The sequence below is a fragment of the Brienomyrus brachyistius genome, chromosome 13 (genome assembly GCF_023856365.1).
Source record: "Brienomyrus brachyistius isolate T26 chromosome 13, BBRACH_0.4, whole genome shotgun sequence".
In the NCBI taxonomy this organism is placed as follows: Eukaryota; Metazoa; Chordata; class Actinopteri; order Osteoglossiformes; family Mormyridae; genus Brienomyrus; species Brienomyrus brachyistius.
In genome coordinates this window covers 22,526,262-22,543,459 of record NC_064545.1, presented here as the reverse complement: position 1 = coordinate 22,543,459, position 17,198 = coordinate 22,526,262, and the positions used below count along the sequence as shown (strand labels likewise).

The 17,198-nt window shown below is 49.1% G+C and overlaps 1 long non-coding RNA gene across 2 annotated transcripts in view; it reads left to right on the top strand.

The window, feature by feature from the left end:
- Positions 1 to 17,198, top strand: part of LOC125706036 (uncharacterized) — a 43,500-nt gene that overhangs the window by 7,121 nt on the left and 19,181 nt on the right. For both annotated transcript variants that reach the window (XR_007381827.1, XR_007381826.1), the window contains one exon: positions 10,968 to 11,097. This is a non-coding gene — a long non-coding RNA (uncharacterized LOC125706036). The remainder of the gene's footprint in view (positions 1 to 10,967; positions 11,098 to 17,198) is intronic.

The following is a 17,198-nucleotide window of genomic DNA, read 5'->3' as shown; positions in this document are numbered from 1 at the left end:
CTGCCCAATATCCTGCCCGGTGTGTGCCGAAGCCGGTCTGCTCCTCCACCTGTGCACCGTGATTGATTTGTGGGAGAGTTGGAGCTGTTTCTGCTGCTTCCGCATATTTAATTATGATCCGTCTTCCTTTTGTGAAAATTGTGCATGGGGGGTTTGGGGGGGGGGGGGTCACAGAGCCGAGGCCGTCGTCAGTCGCGGGGCGGGGGGGATTTTATAACACAGATGCATGAGGTCAAACGCAAATTTTCACGGTTGCTATGCAACCCCCGCGATGACAGGAAGAAACTTCTTTATTTCCTCACCTTCGGAGCTGTTTGGCGTGTTTACAGATGGAGGCTGAAAATATACGGGTCACTCCGGGGCATCTGGATTCCTAAATATGAAAAATATAACTGCAAACCTCATGAAGTTGTGTTCCATGGTGAGGTTCCCCCCCCCCGTATCTTATTATGTCTCATGAATTCAGCAGCCCGGTGGTCTGTTTAGCAGCCTGTCAATTTGTGATTGAGCGTTGTGAGCAGGCAGTGTGACACTCGTGGAAGGTACAGAAAGCGGGAAATAGACTGATTTCACGGTGAGACGTGTCAGCTGCGAGTCCCTGGCAGATGGGGAGTGGTATTATGAATAAAGTAATAAGAAGCAAAGATGCGAGATCTGGAATCTGGTGTGTTTCTCCTGTATCTTCTGGCCTCGGAAAACGGGTCTAAGAAGCTGGAAAGCTCGAGAAGGTCAACAGATATGAAAATTTGACCCAGCCCTTTTGTTTTATAAAATAAAAGTGTGAAGCAGTGTAAAACAAGGTCGACCATTCCCTGGAGTATTCAGGGTTTAAGGGCCCTGATCAGAGAGACAAGGGTGACATGACTGTCAGACCCTGGGATCTGAACGTCTGTTCATGGGCCCACGATCCTAACCTACTGAGTCACACAGCAGCCTCCACGGTCAGTTGCTGAGGTGTGCTGGTTTTCGTGGATGATGTCCTGCCTTCAACCATTAGTCTCCTTCAGAGCAGGGATCACAAACTGAGATTCAAGACATATTGCTACTTTACCAGCAGGCAAATTACATCTGAAGGATAATTGCACAGCCTGTATGCGCAGTTTGAGTTACTGATGTGCACGTGTGACAGTGTAGAAATCAGAACGTGGGTAGTGGGCATAGAAAATGAGAGCATGCTGGGAAATATTTTCCTGGTTGGGGTCCCGTGTGACCTGCTTCGTTGCATCTAGTACAAGTCGGATCGAGAGCAGACTTCAGCAGCATAAAAAACTCATTCTGCTGAGGATGTTTAATTCAGATCACTTCTTGTCATTTCTCTGAGTTCATAGCTTATATATCTGTCATTTTAAAATTCACGGCCTCGATTTTAATCATTCTGCTTTGTCTCCATATGTAAATTTTAGCTATGACATTAAAAGATGCATATTTTTTGATTCATTATTTATGCATCTTATCCCATTCAAACAAAACCCAGCTTTTCATGGCAGTCCTTGTTGTCATTGTTTTTTCTTTTGTCTTTGGAAGAATGTAAAATGTGCTCCCATTGGTCACTGATTTTGCTGCCAAGGCAGAGGAACACTGGAGTCCAGGACACAGGGCCAATTAGGACGGGAACACATGGTCAGCTCACATTGGAGAAATGAGATGATAAAGCACCACCTAGAGGCGATTAATAGCATGGCACACTGGGATCCAGAGGGAGATTATGCCGTTTTTTTTCCTTTTATCGTTGGGTCAAGAAATTTCTGTCAGTGTTAATACACTTCAGAACAAATTGTCAATGGGATAAAATGGTTTATGCTGAGGTGAATAATATGAAAATTCTCTATTTTAGCCTGAAATCTTTTGAGGAATGATTGACTGTTCCAGAGGATTAAAAGGTTTAATAATTATCTCATAGATTAGAGCAGTCAATGATTGGGTTTGAGAGCAGACAATCTGCCAATCCTGGAATGTGTAGAAAGCTTTCCTGCTATTTCAGTTACAACAGTACAGAGTAGAGATTTCAGACAGAATTTACACAGCCATTTATGTATGGTCATTAACTTTGTGTTTGCTTATTTTTGTATGAAAGATGTGACTTTGCTCTAAACCGAGGCATTTTCTTGTTCGTAAGGAGCCTACTGGTCTGTTTAGCTCTGGGTCCAGGGTAGATATATGTGTGAGCCTTGAGTGATAGCAGGGGGTGTAAAGCACTCACATCATCTTCTGTCAGAGTCTCCTTCTGCCCTCTATGCCTTTCCCTAGATCAGACAATGTTACGCACGGTTGAGGCATGACCAAAGCACATGGCCGTAAAATATGCTCACTGACTGAGGTGCATTGGGCTAAAGTGCGCTCTCCGACTGGAGCGCGTTGCAATAAAGTGTGCTGTCCGACTCGAGTGTATCATGCTAGTGTGAGCGTGCTGTTCTCAAGTGTGCTTTCTGACCGCGACGCGTCTCTCTAAAACACGCCCCCTGACCGCGACGCGTCTCTCTAAAGCACGCCCCCTGACCGCGACGCGTCTCTCTAAAGCACGCCCCCTGACCGCGACGCGTCTCTCTAAAGCACGCCCCTGACCGCGACACGTCTGTCTAAAGCACGCCCTCTGACTATGACGCGTCTCTCTAAAGCACGCCCCCTGACCGTGACGCGTCTCTCTAAAGCACACCCCCTGACCGTGACGCGTCTCTCTAAAGCACGCCCCCTGACCGCGACGCGTCTCTCTGAAGCACGCCCCCTGACCGCGACTCGTCTCTCTGAAGCACGCCCCCTGACCGCGACGCGTCTCTCTAAAGCACGCCCTCTGACTGTGACGCGTCTCTCTGAAGCACGCCCTCTGATCACGGCATGTCGCTCTAAGGTGGGCTCTCTGATCTTTGTGCTAACCCTCTATGGTGCGTCCTCTGACTGCAGTCATACCCTCTAAATCACATCCTCTGACCCCAGTGCACCACTCTAAAGAGCGCCCTCTGACCCCATTGCGTTGCTGTGAGACGTGCCTTCTGACCGCAGCACGTCCCGCTACAGAGCGCCCTCTGACCGCAGCACGTCGCGCTATAGAGCGCTCTATGACCGCAGCACGTCGCGCTACAGAGCGCTCTATGACCGCAGCACGTCGCGCTACAGAGCGCCCTCTGACCGCAGCACGTCGCGCTACAGAGCGCCCTCTGACCGCAGCACGTCGCGCTACAGAGCGCCCTCTGACCGCAGCACGTCCCTCTACAGAGCGCCCTCTGACCGCAGCACGTCGCGCTACAGAGCGCCCTCTGACCGCAGCACGTCCCGCTACAGAGCGCCCTCTGACCGCAGCACGTCCCGCTACAGAGCGCCCTCTGACCGCAGCACGTCCCTCTACAGAGCGCCCTCTGACCGCAGCACGTCGCGCTACAGAGCGCCCTCTGACCGCAGCACGTCCCGCTACAGAGCGCCCTCTGACCGCAGCACGTCCCGCTACAGAGCGCCCTCTGACCGCAGCACGTCCCGCTACAGAGCGCCCTCTGACCGCAGCGAGTGGCTTTATTGTTTGCTCTCTAAGAGCCTCTCTGTGGTACATCCTGAGACCCAGCACATGGTCTTTCGGGGAATCGGCCCCCAGGCCAGCTGTTGAGACCTTGAGGCAGACATTGCGACTCTATGCAATGGTCCAGTTCACAAGGAAGGTACCCAGGAAATGCCACACACAGGTCATCTGTCAGCATTTAGTGATGGCTCTCTAACTAACATGAAGGGGGTGACTTCCTCTTACTTACTGGAAGGGGTTTCTGCTCACGACGTGACTGAGAACAGCTTCCCCCGTCTGGAGTTGCCTGCAATATTGCATCATTGTTTGCTTTTCGCCGTCGGTGGTGGAGTTTAACATGACAAGCTGTCAGTCCTCTCCCCTCACGCCTTGTTACATGTGGGAATCTTCTCTTATTGGGGGGGTGGCTGCACTGAACTTGTCTGACCCTATGAAACTTTCTGCCCCAATGGGCAGACAGCAACTCTGCGACCTGGATACTCAAAAGCGATGACTTCCTTCAAAAACACTCACTAATGAAACTCATCCAAAGCTTACAATTTTAATTATACTTAATTTGACTCTGTCTGTGGCTGCAGGGTGACTCAAAGTGTAGTGGTGCTACCTCACACCTCCAGGGCTGGGGGCTTTGAGTGCCTCCCCAGCGTGGACTTGTTGCATGTTCTCCTTCCATTGCTCAGGTTTCCTCTCACACTCTGAAGACAAGCAGTTCAGTCTCTGCATTGTAGTATGCAAGTATGTGGCTTGTAATGGACTGGCTCCCAAACCAGGTTGAAATCCCCTGGCATTCAGTTAAACCTGCACCCCTGCCTTTTGCTCTACACGGCTGGGGGAAATGCCCTAGGACCTCCATTTGGAAGATGGACAGATGGATTGACTCCAGCAATCTGTGTTTATGTTTTGTGGTGTGTGCTCACGATTAGTGCATGTGAATATTATATTTTCAATCCTGGTTTGCGGTTTATTCTGGAAGCTGCAGCTTAATACAATGAGGCATGTCGCAGCTTATTTCTGAGCTGGTAATGAGCGCATGGGATTCACAGAGTGTCATGAGCCTGTCAGATGGTGGGATCACAGTGACGACAGCCCGCCCGCCTCACCACCCTCAGAGTAACAGGGCCCTGTCGCAGAGTTAACCTGGCGTCATCAGATTAGCGGGATATCAGCACCTTCCAGAGGTGCTCCAGAAGTTTCTTGTCATCGCGAGAGACTAAGTTCGTCGCGCAGTGGCGGAGTTTTTAAGGGCTATGTCGTCAGCTACCGCACTGTAGTCTCCGCGTGCAAAACTGCCTTTTTTATCTTGTGGTGTCGGAGTCGCGAATGTGTCTGAGAGACTGCCACAGGGCCCGTGTGTGACTCCAGACACGCGTTTCCACACCAGTGTGACGGGGTTTCCCAAAACGCAGTCATTAAATATTTAATCACAGAGAATGTCAAAGCGACACCTTCAGCTCTGACGGGGAGAACAAGGAACAATCGTATGAAAATATCTCCAGCTTCGGCTCAGCCATTGTGAGACGGGGAGCTCCTTTAATCACTTATTCAGAAAGGGCCTTTTTTAAGTCCCTCCCAGAGCTGTCCCGCGGCAGGATTACAATAAACTGCCTCGTTTGCCCTCAAATCGGCGTGACTCTAAACACTCGTTCCTGCCTCACAAGAGAGTTAGAACAGAGTGAGCAAGAGGGGTTGGAGGAGATTTCCTCATGGAAACTGCCGTATAGGGGAAGTATCTAAGGCAGGAGAGGGAGCGGCTAGCAGGCCCAGGAGGAGTGTTGGACCTTTGAAGCCACACCGGAGTCAATTCCCGCAAATCTTTGCTGTTGCCAGATATAACCTCATTACTCACCGTCTTTTTTGTTTCCCCAATGACCATCCTGCCACATTTAAGTTTCTTCAGAAGAAACCATAGCAACTGAGGGAGCCATGTTAATTGCAGCAATTGCAGTAACGGTGGTGGGTGGTGGTGAGCGACGGAAAGGTCAGCTGGGAGCTTTGTGGGGGGGGGGGGGGGGGGGGGGGGGGCTTGTTTATGCCGATGCTGAATTGAGTCTGTCTGCCTTATTTGGCCAGCATGTGTTTAACAGGCCTGTGAATTTAATCTTACCTTAACGGGCAGCCAGTGGCCTAGATGTTACTCTGGATCTGCATTCCGACTCAAATCCCTCCAGGGGATCTGTTGTTGTACCTTTGAAGGACTTGATAATTTCCTGCCAAATCAGCCTTATTTATGGGTTAATCTGTGCGTACTTTTTAATGAATTAACTTTAAGTAGCTAAGCTTTTTCAGTCTTTTTGTATCTCTTTCATCCATGTGCTCTATTATTCAAAGGGACCTACATTGCCTACAATTTTCATCTGTATGTTTATCCTTCTGGAAATCAGGTTAAGTACCACACTCTAAGGTACAATGACTGCAGTGATTCATGTCTCTCATTAATTATTGAGGCACAGGGTTGTTTCAGTTCTTAGCCTGAATAATAGCAGTACAGTCATGCCATCGGTTAATGGGTTGTCTAGGTACAGAAGCTGGTTTATTCAAAAACACCAATTACAAAATTATTCTAAATAAAATCTTGTATATACACATTTTTTTAAAACATTTTTGCAAAAATATTGATGTTCTCTCATTTGTGTTTGCTTTTTTGCTGATAATGCATGCACACGCAGCTTTGTTTCTGGCCAATAGGGACGCCGCTCGCATTTGCTCGATTCCCATTGGACGTTCTCATCCCAGAGAGGTGGGCATGCAGCCAGTGTCAGCAGCCCAAAATGAAATGTCACATGATCACAGCAGGGCTTGAGACACAGGAGTATGAACACCCCCGAAGAGAGAGCGCAACGCGGCGAAGTGTGTATGGCACCGCTATAAATGCTATACCATGCAAAGCACCTGACAGCTCCCAACCCACCCAGCACCCCCACATTCATATCATCGAGCAGGAAGATGGAGCAACTCCAGGCCAATGAGGTTCAGATTGTGACAGGTAACAGATTTATCTACTGTATAATCGTGCTGATGTTATACCATGAAGCTGATAAACAATGACCCGTTTTCCAACACCTAGTCTAAAGGCGAATGTTAGTCACCACAGAAAATCTTTTGTTTCGCACATCAGACAGACATCTGGTTTCAGTTTCATATTTCCTGAGCAGAGTCCTTATATGGTAGTCCACTTGTTCTCAGGAGTAAAAGCAGTGCCCCCGCTGGACAGTCAATGGTACTGCAGGCTTCTGCTAAGAGATGCTTGTGCACTGTGCTGCAGGAAAAATACAGAAAAGAGTCTGAGGGAAAACCAGGAGGTGCTTATGCGTACAGAATGTTTGGCTGTAGGAGGACCACTCAGTTAGGGACTTATCTTTGCGGTTCCCTTACTAATGACCGCTGACACAGATGGATTCCTCTGTCCCGTCCTGTCCCACAGCGCACTGGATATGACATAATTACTGTCACGACCCATTCAGCTGTCCAGCGGCTGCCCGCAGCGATGGTCTCCTAGGGACAGTGAGGCACATGACAATTCTGCCACGTCATCATGAGATGTGACAAATAACGTGGTATGTTGAGCTTCATCTGAATGAAGCTGCAGGTGTAAGGGGTAAATAACGGAGGTGAAAAGTTCAGGTCCCGAAAGTACAAATACAGACCAAGATTTCGTTTCAACCAACCAGCTGCACATTCTTTGAATGTCACTCTTTATACTCAACTGGTTGGTGAAAACAAAATCGTGGTCTGGACTTATATTTTCTGAACCTGAACTGTCCATCTATGTTAAATAAACATTTTTTGCAGTACCCTCCTATACCTACCTTTTCCAGAACTTTCCAACATAATGAAAAGACCTGACCTAGTTTTTTTTTTTTTTTTTTAATTCCTTTGTGGCGCAGGTTGGGCCATTTTATAGGTTTTTTAAGAATTATTGGGGGCATTCGTGAAAAATGTCCACGTCGGCTGGGGGTGGAGAGGTCCTGCATGCTGTTAGCCTCCTGCGTCCCTGTCCCAGTACTGTGATGGTGGTGTATACCCCCCCCCCCCCGTTACCTTCAAGGGGAACAGGGTGTCCATGTAGAGAAACACCCTGGATGGGAAGCCGGTCCATCACGGGGCAGGGGGACACCCTGGATGGGAAGCCGGTCCATCACGGGGCAGGGGGACACCCTGGATGGGAAGCCGGTCCATCACGGGGCACGGGGCAGGGAAACACCCTGGATGGGAAGCCGGTCCATCACGGGGCACGGGGCAGGGAAACACCCTGGATGGGAGGCCGGTCCATCACGGGGCAGGGAAACACCCTGGATGGGAGGCCGGTCCATCACGGGGCAGGGAAACACCCTGGATGGGAGGCCGGTCTATCACGGGGCACGGGGCAGGGAAACACCCTGGAAAGGCGGCCGGTCCATCACGGGGCACGGGGCAGGGAAACACCCTGGATGGGAGGCCGGTCCATCACGGGGCACGGGGCAGGGGGACACCCTGGATGGGAGGCCGGTCCATCACGGGGCAGGGAGACACCCTGTATGGGAAGCCGGTCCATCACGGGGCACGGGGCAGGGAGACACCCTGGATGGGAAGCCGGTCCATCACGGGGCAGGGAAACACCCTGGATGGGAAGCCGGTCCATCACGGGGCAGGGAAACACCCTGGATGGGAAGCCGGTCCATCACGGGGCAGGGAAACACCCTGGATGGGAGGCCGGTCCATCACGGGGCACGGGGCAGGGAAACACCCTGGATGGGAAGCCGGTCCATCACGGGGCAGGGAAACACCCTGGATGGGAAGCCGGTCCATCACGGGGCACGGGGCAGGGAAACACCCTGGATGGGAGGCCGGTCCATCACGGGGCACGGGGCAGGGAAACACCCTGGATGGGAGGCCGGTCCATCACGGGGCACGGGGCAGGGAAACACCCTGGATGGGAAGCTGGTCCATCACGGGGCACGGGGCAGGGAAACACCCTGGATGGGAAGCCGGTCCATCACGGGGCACGGGGCAGGGAAACACCCTGGATGGGAAGCTGGTCCATCACGGGGCAGGGAAACACCCTGGATGGGAAGCCGGTCCATCACGGGGCACGGGGCAGGGAAACACCCTGGATGGGAAGCCGGTCCATCACGGGGCACGGGGCAGGGAAACACCCTGGATGGGAAGCTGGTCCATCACGGGGCACGGGGCAGGGAAACACCCTGGATGGGAGGCCGGTCCATCACGGGGCAGGGGGACACCCTGGATGGGAAGCCGGTCCATCACGGGGCACGGGGCAGGGAAACACCCTGGATGGGAAGCCGGTCCATCACGGGGCACGGGGCAGGGAAACACCCTGGATGGGAAGCCGGTCCATCACGGGGCACGGGGCAGGGAAACACCCTGGATGGGAAGCCGGTCCATCACGGGGCACGGGGCAGGGAAACACCCTGGATGGGAAGCCGGTCCATCACGGGGCACGGGGCAGGGAAACACCCTGGATGGGAAGCCGGTCCATCACGGGGCACGGGGCAGGGAAACACCCTGGATGGGAAGCCGGTCCATCACGGGGCACGGGGCAGGGAAACACCCTGGATGGGAGGCCGGTCCATCACGGGGCACGGGGCAGGGAAACACCCTGGATGGGAGGCCGGTCCATCACGGGGCACGGGGCAGGGAAACACCCTGGATGGGAGGCCGGTCCATCACGGGGCAGGGGGACACCCTGGATGGGAAGCCGGTCCATCACGGGGCACGGGGCAGGGAAACACCCTGGATGGGAAGCCGGTCCATCACGGGGCACGGGGCAGGGAAACACCCTGGATGGGAAGCCGGTCCATCACGGGGCACGGGGCAGGGAAACACCCTGGATGGGAAGCCGGTCCATCACGGGGCACGGGGCAGGGAAACACCCTGGATGGGAAGCCGGTCCATCACGGGGCACGGGGCAGGGAAACACCCTGGATGGGAAGCCGGTCCATCACGGGGCACGGGGCAGGGAAACACCCTGGATGGGAAGCCGGTCCATCACGGGGCACGGGAAACACCCTGGATGGGAAGCCGGTCCATCACGGGGCACGGGGCAGGGAAACACCCTGGATGGGAAGCCGGTCCATCACGGGGCACGGGGCAGGGAAACACCCTGGATGGGAGGCCGGTCCATCACGGGGCAGGGGGACACCCTGGATGGGAGGCCGGTCCATCACGGGGCACGGGGCAGGGAAACACCCTGGATGGGAGGCCGGTCCATCACGGGGCACGGGGCAGGGAAACACCCTGGATGGGAAGCTGGTCCATCACGGGGCACGGGGCAGGGAAACACCCTGGATGGGAAGCTGGTCCATCACGGGGCAGGGAAACACCCTGGATGGGAAGCTGGTCCATCACGGGGCACGGGGCAGGGAAACACCCTGGATGGGAAGCTGGTCCATCACGGGGCACGGGGCTTGGGTACAGGGCATGGGAAGCCACATATGAAAGCAATAAACATGAAATAAGTGACGATCCCATACTACGAAGCCAGAGCAGATATAATTTCCTTTTTAAGATCTACAGTTAGTTACTCTCACGACTTGTGTGTCTTTCCTGTTCCCTGAACTGCTGTGTACCTTAGTGGGTTGAGTATACAGCCCTGAGACTATAAACCCACCAGTCATGAGTTTGAGGCCGGTGCCAGCCTCATTTGCAACTTAAGTGTTATCATCTTTTTCCTGTGTGTTTGATATTGTATCTTGATCTTTTTGTCCCCACTTTTGATTTACCTTGTGCCAGCTTTTATTCTGTTCTACATAGCCTTTTGTTCCTAGTCTTCCCTAGTGCTGATAAACCTTAGTGTTTGTTATGTTCCCCGATTCCTGGTCTCGTTAATTGTAAGTTATTTCACCTCTGCCTTGTTGTTCCATGGCCTTGTTGATTAGTTGTTCACACCTGCTCTTTGTTCATCTTCGTTATCTGTGTATTTAAGTGCTTACCTGTTCATTTCCCTAGTCAATCATTGTTAAAGTTAATGTGTGAGATGGTCACCTGGTTTCCTTCACCTGGTTTCCTTCACCTGGTTTGTACTTTGTTCTGTTTGTGGTGTTTTCCCCTCTTTGGTTCTGACCCCTCCCGGTCCTTAGTTCCCAGTGTATGTTTTGGTTTCCCCAATAAACCCCTATTGTCTCTTGGAGGCGCAAATGGATTGTCACCTTCTCTTCCCCACCTGCACCATGTCCTGAGTCTGTAACAGTTGGTAACATTTTACTTGAAGCTATGATGTATAATGCATTATAGTTACCTTCATGGTGCATTTCAATGCTTAAGATAAGAATTAATAAAAATATTACAGCAGCATCTATTGACAGTCTTAAGGCATTAGTGTTGATTATAATACTTTATGAGCTCAAAGAAGCTCTCATCTATAATGCAGTACAGTTTCTTTCAATTCAATTTTCAATTCATTTGTATAGCACAATTTCACAACATTACATTGTCTCAAAGCGATTTACTTTATTCCTCCCAAAAGCCCCCAGTGAGCAAGCCAGAGGCGACACTGGAAAGGAAAAACTCCCTAGAAGGAAGAAACCTTAGGAGGAACCAGACTCAGAGGGAGAGCGCATCCTCCAGGGGCTGGCAGAGGAAGTCAAATGAACAAGGTAACAAAATCCTAACTTTTTGTCCAAATTTTAAGATATGAGTTTCAATGCGGCAGGAAGGTGATGGCAAGCAGGTGCTGGTGTGGCTTCTGATGGCATGATGATGATGATGATTGGGTAGTGTGTGGCTCAGTGGGCTAAGCCTGTGTATCTGTAATCCGAAGGTAGTTGGTTCAAACCCAGCCTCGGCATGTCTGCAAGTCTCTGAGCAGGGTCCCAAACCCCAGCTCCCTGGGCGCCGCTATGGGTGACTGCCCTTCACAGGCAGCTTACTCTACGAAAATGTTGAGGGAGGCGTAAAAGACGATTTCCCCAATGGGATCAATAAAGTATTGATGATTATTATTATTATTATGAACAGTGGTACAGCAGCAGGGCACGCAGGGAAGAAGTCACAGGCAGAAAGGTGTACAGGCCGGAAGGACGTCACAGGTAGTGGAGCTCTTGCAGGCATCAGGGTGGGCAGCTTAACTTGATTATTTTTTAGAGTCTCCAGGCAGCACACCCTAGTAGGGATGAGGGGAAATAAAATGGGCATGAACCAAAGTTGGGGGGACCAGAGGCAGCGCAAACAGTTAGGTGAGTGCAATATGTAAAGTCCAGCTGATAAAGCTGTGGTAGCATAAATAGGAGGGAGAGGCAAGTGGGCATGCAGGCATGGGGAGTCCCTGAAATGTCAGCACTCCAATTCCACAAGGGGGTATGAAGCTAGAGTGACAGCACTGACTGTCCAGTTCATCCAAAGCCAATGGCACTGATCCCCACCCAGCTCTACACCTCACACTATAGGCCTAACTGGCAGTGAGCAGTTAGCTAGAGGTAGAACTAGAGTCCCTATAAGCTAAACTAAACAGGTGTGTTTTAGCCTAGAATTGAACATTGAGAGTAAGCCTGAATCTTGCACATCCGGTGGAAGATTATTCCACAGCTGAGGAGCTCTATAAGAGAATGCTCTGCAGCCTGCCGTAGTTCTTTCTACTCTAGGTATTGTTAGATTTCCTGCACCTTGAGATATAAGCAAGCGAGGATGGTTGTAAGAGACCAGTAGATCTACAGTATAGGATATTCTGTTCTAAAGCTATTCAGTGCTTTATAAGTTAACAGCAGTATTTTGTAATCAATCTGAGACTTAACTGGAAGCCAGTGAAGGGAACATACTGTAGAACAGGGCTAATATGATCTCTTTTTTTTTTTTTAGTTTTTGAAAGAGCTCAGGCATTTTGTACCAGCTAAAATTTATTTAAGTATCCAGATGAACAAAAAGAACGGAGGGCATTACTGTAATCTAACCTGGAACTTATAAAGGCATGTATTAGTTTCTCTGCATCATGAAAGGAGAACATCTTCCGAAGCTTGGCTATGTTCCTTAGATGGTAGAAAGCAGTTCTAGTAATATTTCTAATGTGAGCGTCGAAACATAGATCAACCAGGACACCAAGATCTCTGACTACCGTGATAAGCTATGTAGGAAGACCACAGAGGCTGAGGTTGTGAAACTTATTTCGAGCAGCCTTGAGACCATCTAACAATACTTCTGTTTTTTTTGTGTTTAACATAAGGAATTTTTGAGCCAAACAGCATCGATATTCTAACCCAGAGAGCATCTGGTTCTATATTGTATCATCAGCATAACAATGGAAACCAACACTATGATTTCTGATAATGTTACCAACTGGGATTGGAATATTAATGTTTTTTAGTGAGCTTGTAAGATCCATTGTTCACATGAACAAGCTGATGATGATCAATTTAATAGGAGCAAAACCAAGAGAGAGCTGTCCCCTTAATGCCAACCACAGTCCGCCCAGTTTCTGACCGCTTTTACAGGTCGGGAAGGGTTAAGACTTTTTCAGGAACCATAGGGCACAAGTGGTAGCATATATAAAGGGAACAGTAGTGGGCACTAATCCTTGTGGGACACCATATTTACGTTATGTATTATAATGCATTATAATGCTTGGTATAAGAATTAAGGATGCTTTGTACTGCTTTATGAAGGATTTATTTGGGTTCCAGAGTATCGAGGGGAACTTGCAGTCTCCCTGTCAGGAACAGCAAACTGGTGGAGATGAAAATAGATCACATCACTTGCAGAGGGGAAAAAGGAAAACAAAATGGTTATATCTCAGGAAGGGTGTGGGGTACAAGGGTCTGGGTGTGTACTCAGGGACTGAGGGAAAACACTGAACCTTATATAACTGATTTTACGGTACAAGTAAAGTGACTCCACACTACCTCCAGGATATCTGCATCCCTACTATCCATCAGGGGCCTGGCTTACCCCGAGTCCTGCATTTCTTGGTGTCTAAACACCATCTGCAACAAGTCTGCTTAAGCAAAGGTTCTGCAGGCAACAGCCATGATTTACACTTTACTTCTTTAGCAGGCACTTTTATCCAAAGCGACGTGCAGTTGAGAAGGGTCTTGCTCAAGGGCCCAACAGTGAAATTACTCTGCCAGCCACAGGATCTCAACCGGAAACTTTCTGATCGAAGGCGCAGAGTCCTAACCTGCTGATCCACACGTGGCCTCCCACGAGTGTGCCCGCTTTCTGTAAACGCAGTCAGAAGTCTGCTGTCATCGCCAATACATCCGTGTAAGCCTTGCAGATACAGTGCCGGCATAAAACTTTAAACAGGTCCTTCCCAGCTCCTGACAACACTCCTTTATTAGCGCGAATAGCAGTCAGTCCTGATGTATTTATAAATCAGTTTGCATGCCTTAGAATCGAATAATGAAGGCAGGCACCAGTGAAGTGCCACAGAAAACCAAAATGATGCCAAATGCATGTCAAAAAATCCAAAATCAAAATACTCTGTCACATAATATTCACTGTATGCACAATGTGCAAATAAGAAAGAAAAAAAAAAACATTTGCAGAAGAATCTAAGGTTCAAGGCTGATAGAAAGCGAAGCTGTTACAGCTTGGGGAATCTGGCATAGTTTGAAAGCCACATCCTGCTTCTGTGCTGGTTAAGACACTAGCCTCCTTCAGGGATCTGGGCTTTTTTGCCACCCCTCACACTGTGTGACTGTGTGGTGTTTACATGTGTATGAGTTTAGTTCATGTGGCAGATGGGTATCCCATCCCAGGTTATTGGTCAAGGTTACTCTGCCTCTGGTCTGGTCTTATTCAAGGATACTCTGCCTCTGGTCTGGTCTTAATCAAGGATACTCTGCCTCTGGTCTGGTCTTATTCAAGGATACTCTGCCTCTGGTCTGGTCTTAATCAAGGATACTCTGGCCTCTGGTCTGGTCTTATTCAAGGATACTCTGCCTCTGGTCTGGTCTTATTCAAGGATACTCTACCGCTGGTCTGGTCTTACTCCAAGGATACTTTGCCTCTGGACTGGTCTTACTCAAGGATACTCTGGTCTGGTCTTACTCAAGGATACTCTGCCTCTGGTCTGGTCTTATTCAAGGTTACTTTCACACTTTACTGGACATGGTCTGGGTCATTTACTTTTATAATCATTAGTTCATTCATTTCTCCTTTGAAGTTTGAACGTACACAGCACACAGGATTCTCTCTAACTTTTCAAGAGTATTATGCCCTCTGGCTAACTACTGCACTTTTTTTTGACCACACATAAATGGACTTTTTGCAGATGCAAAAAGGTCTAATTTGTGAAGCTGTGATACTGTATGTTTGTAGACAAGTAACCAGCTGTTTTCTAGCAATGTTTCCATTGGTAGAATGTATCTTTTGTGCATGTTTTTCCTTCCTGACATACGAATTTCCCCAATGCATCCCTTTGTTCTTAATTAACCTAGAGAGACCACATACAGATTAATGGGTTGGTATCAAGTCTAGAATGTATGGATTGAAGTTCTGAATTATGCACCCTTTGATTCCTAATCACCCTCTATAACATGCTAATCTATTCTGTAGCAGCTGCATGGTGAGTGATATCCTTTTTCAGCATAAAGTGACTAATGAAACTCAAAAGATGTATGGAATAAAACAAATAAATACTATTCTCATCATTCAGACAATCACGTAAAAGAGCCGACTTTTACGCTGTGATCCATTCAAGTCAGAGGTTGTAATTTCCTAGTTGAAAGACCTAGCTTCTGAGTTGGACTCGCTCCTCGAATCACAACAACAAATGTAAACAATCAACATGGCTGACATTAATAATAATATCACTCTGGCCTTTCCTTGATTGTTTAGCATTTGCTCCTTTAGAGACTACCGTGTTGTCTGACACCACAGGACCTGCTTCTCGGTGAAGCTGGGGTATGGGAAATTGACTCTGACTTCAACGAATTTACCACACCAATATTCAAGGTTACCCTGCCTCTGACCTGGTCTCATTGAAGGCTTCCCTGCCTCTGATCAGGTCTTGTTCAAAGCTGGCAGCTGAAGTGCCGTTTGCCTTCATTTTCCTCCGTTTTACACAGCGATCATCCCTGCCGTTGTTTTTAATATTCATTCGGAGGCCTCGGAGACGTGGGTCTGATTTCAACATGATCATCGCCAGTCAGATCAAGCTCCAGTACACCATCCATATTTATCAAGCCTGATGAATAACTTAAAGGCCCGCAATATGGAAGTCCACTTTTGTGTTAAGCTCTTCCTATGAAATGGAGTTAGGCAGTAGCGACAGCTCTATTAGCTATTGGCCCAGTGGGATCCATCATGGAGCTCACGCCTGGCAGGCACGGCAATGAGGACACCAGGAGGAGCAAGTTTAGCACAGGGGATGGGGCCTGGAACCCAGGCCATTGTTTATATAGGTCTACATGCCCGAGGGATCGCAATTGGTTGACGTGGAATCTGACGGAGTTTAATTAGATTCACACTTTGAGGAAGCTGAAACATTCTTACTCCTGCCTTCCAGAAGAGAAATTGCTGTCCTTGCATGTTTACAGTTTACTAAATACCCTGCCGCATTGCCAAAGTGAGCAGAGCGGGGAATCAGTCCACAGGAGAGCATGGGGACTAGGAGAAGGAACGAGATTGACAAGAAAAACGCTGGATTTGCACCCCCATGAGCCTGGGACTAATGGACATGATGCTTGATCTGTCCCCTTTCTTATTAATGAGGTGCTGTGTAGCTCATAGAAGGTCACCGATTCGAAACTCATCCTCACTAGCATAGTTCCACTTCCACTGGGTCCTTGAAGAAGGCCCAAACTCCTCTTGAAAGGTGCTCCAGGAATGGCTGACCTTGCACTCAGACCTAAAGATGTAGTATATGAACACTATAGAATTGCACTGTCCTTGTACTTGTGCAAATAAAGAATTGTTTTTCTTAATCATGGCCACGGTGGCAGACCCACACCTCAAGCTATGCAGCCTTTATTGCTACGTGCGTAGGAGTTTCTGGTTCTGCCCAAGAAAGATGCATGGCCCCAGGCTCGCCAAACACCCCCGTCTGTTTCAGACGAAGCAGAATTAGCTGTCAGTCTCCCTATCAGGAACATTAAGGCGCCTGTAGTCAGGGCTGTCATGAGGCTAGCGGCCAATCGGGGAGCACCAGACGAGCCCTCGACCAAAGACAACCAGAACAGGACCGGCCATATCTGCACTCTTCAACGTAAGCATGGGTTGCTCCTCAAAGTTTGTTTATGTACGTTTATTTTCGCATGTTTGGCCAGCCTTATATGACTCTTACTATAGCAAATCAACTCGGACGCTGCACACAAAATATTCAAAATACAGACAGTTCTTGACCAACATAAGTAATCTGTTCCACAAACCCTAATGTAAGTCATATTTACCCTCCATACCATTCAAGACACCTTATGGCGAAAAACATGCCAAAAAAATACTAACGTTATGTACCAAAGAACACATTAAATAGAAACATAAAGTATAAAAATATAGGTGCATATCAACCTTTTTGCATTAGTGCTTTTGCAAACTCTACAAATCTCGGTTCTTTTTTGTGTAAGTCTGGATTTGTGTGACTCAGTTTAACTTAAATCGAAAGCTACCTGTAATGTAGCTTCCTTTAAGGTTACCCCAAATTGACCAAAGCAAGGAAGAGGACCATCTTAGTCCTCTGGGGGCTCCATAAGAAGGCACTTGGCAGGCTGCTATGGAGCCCTCCACCACCTCTCCGAAAAGCAATCAAATAGCCAGTCTTGGGATT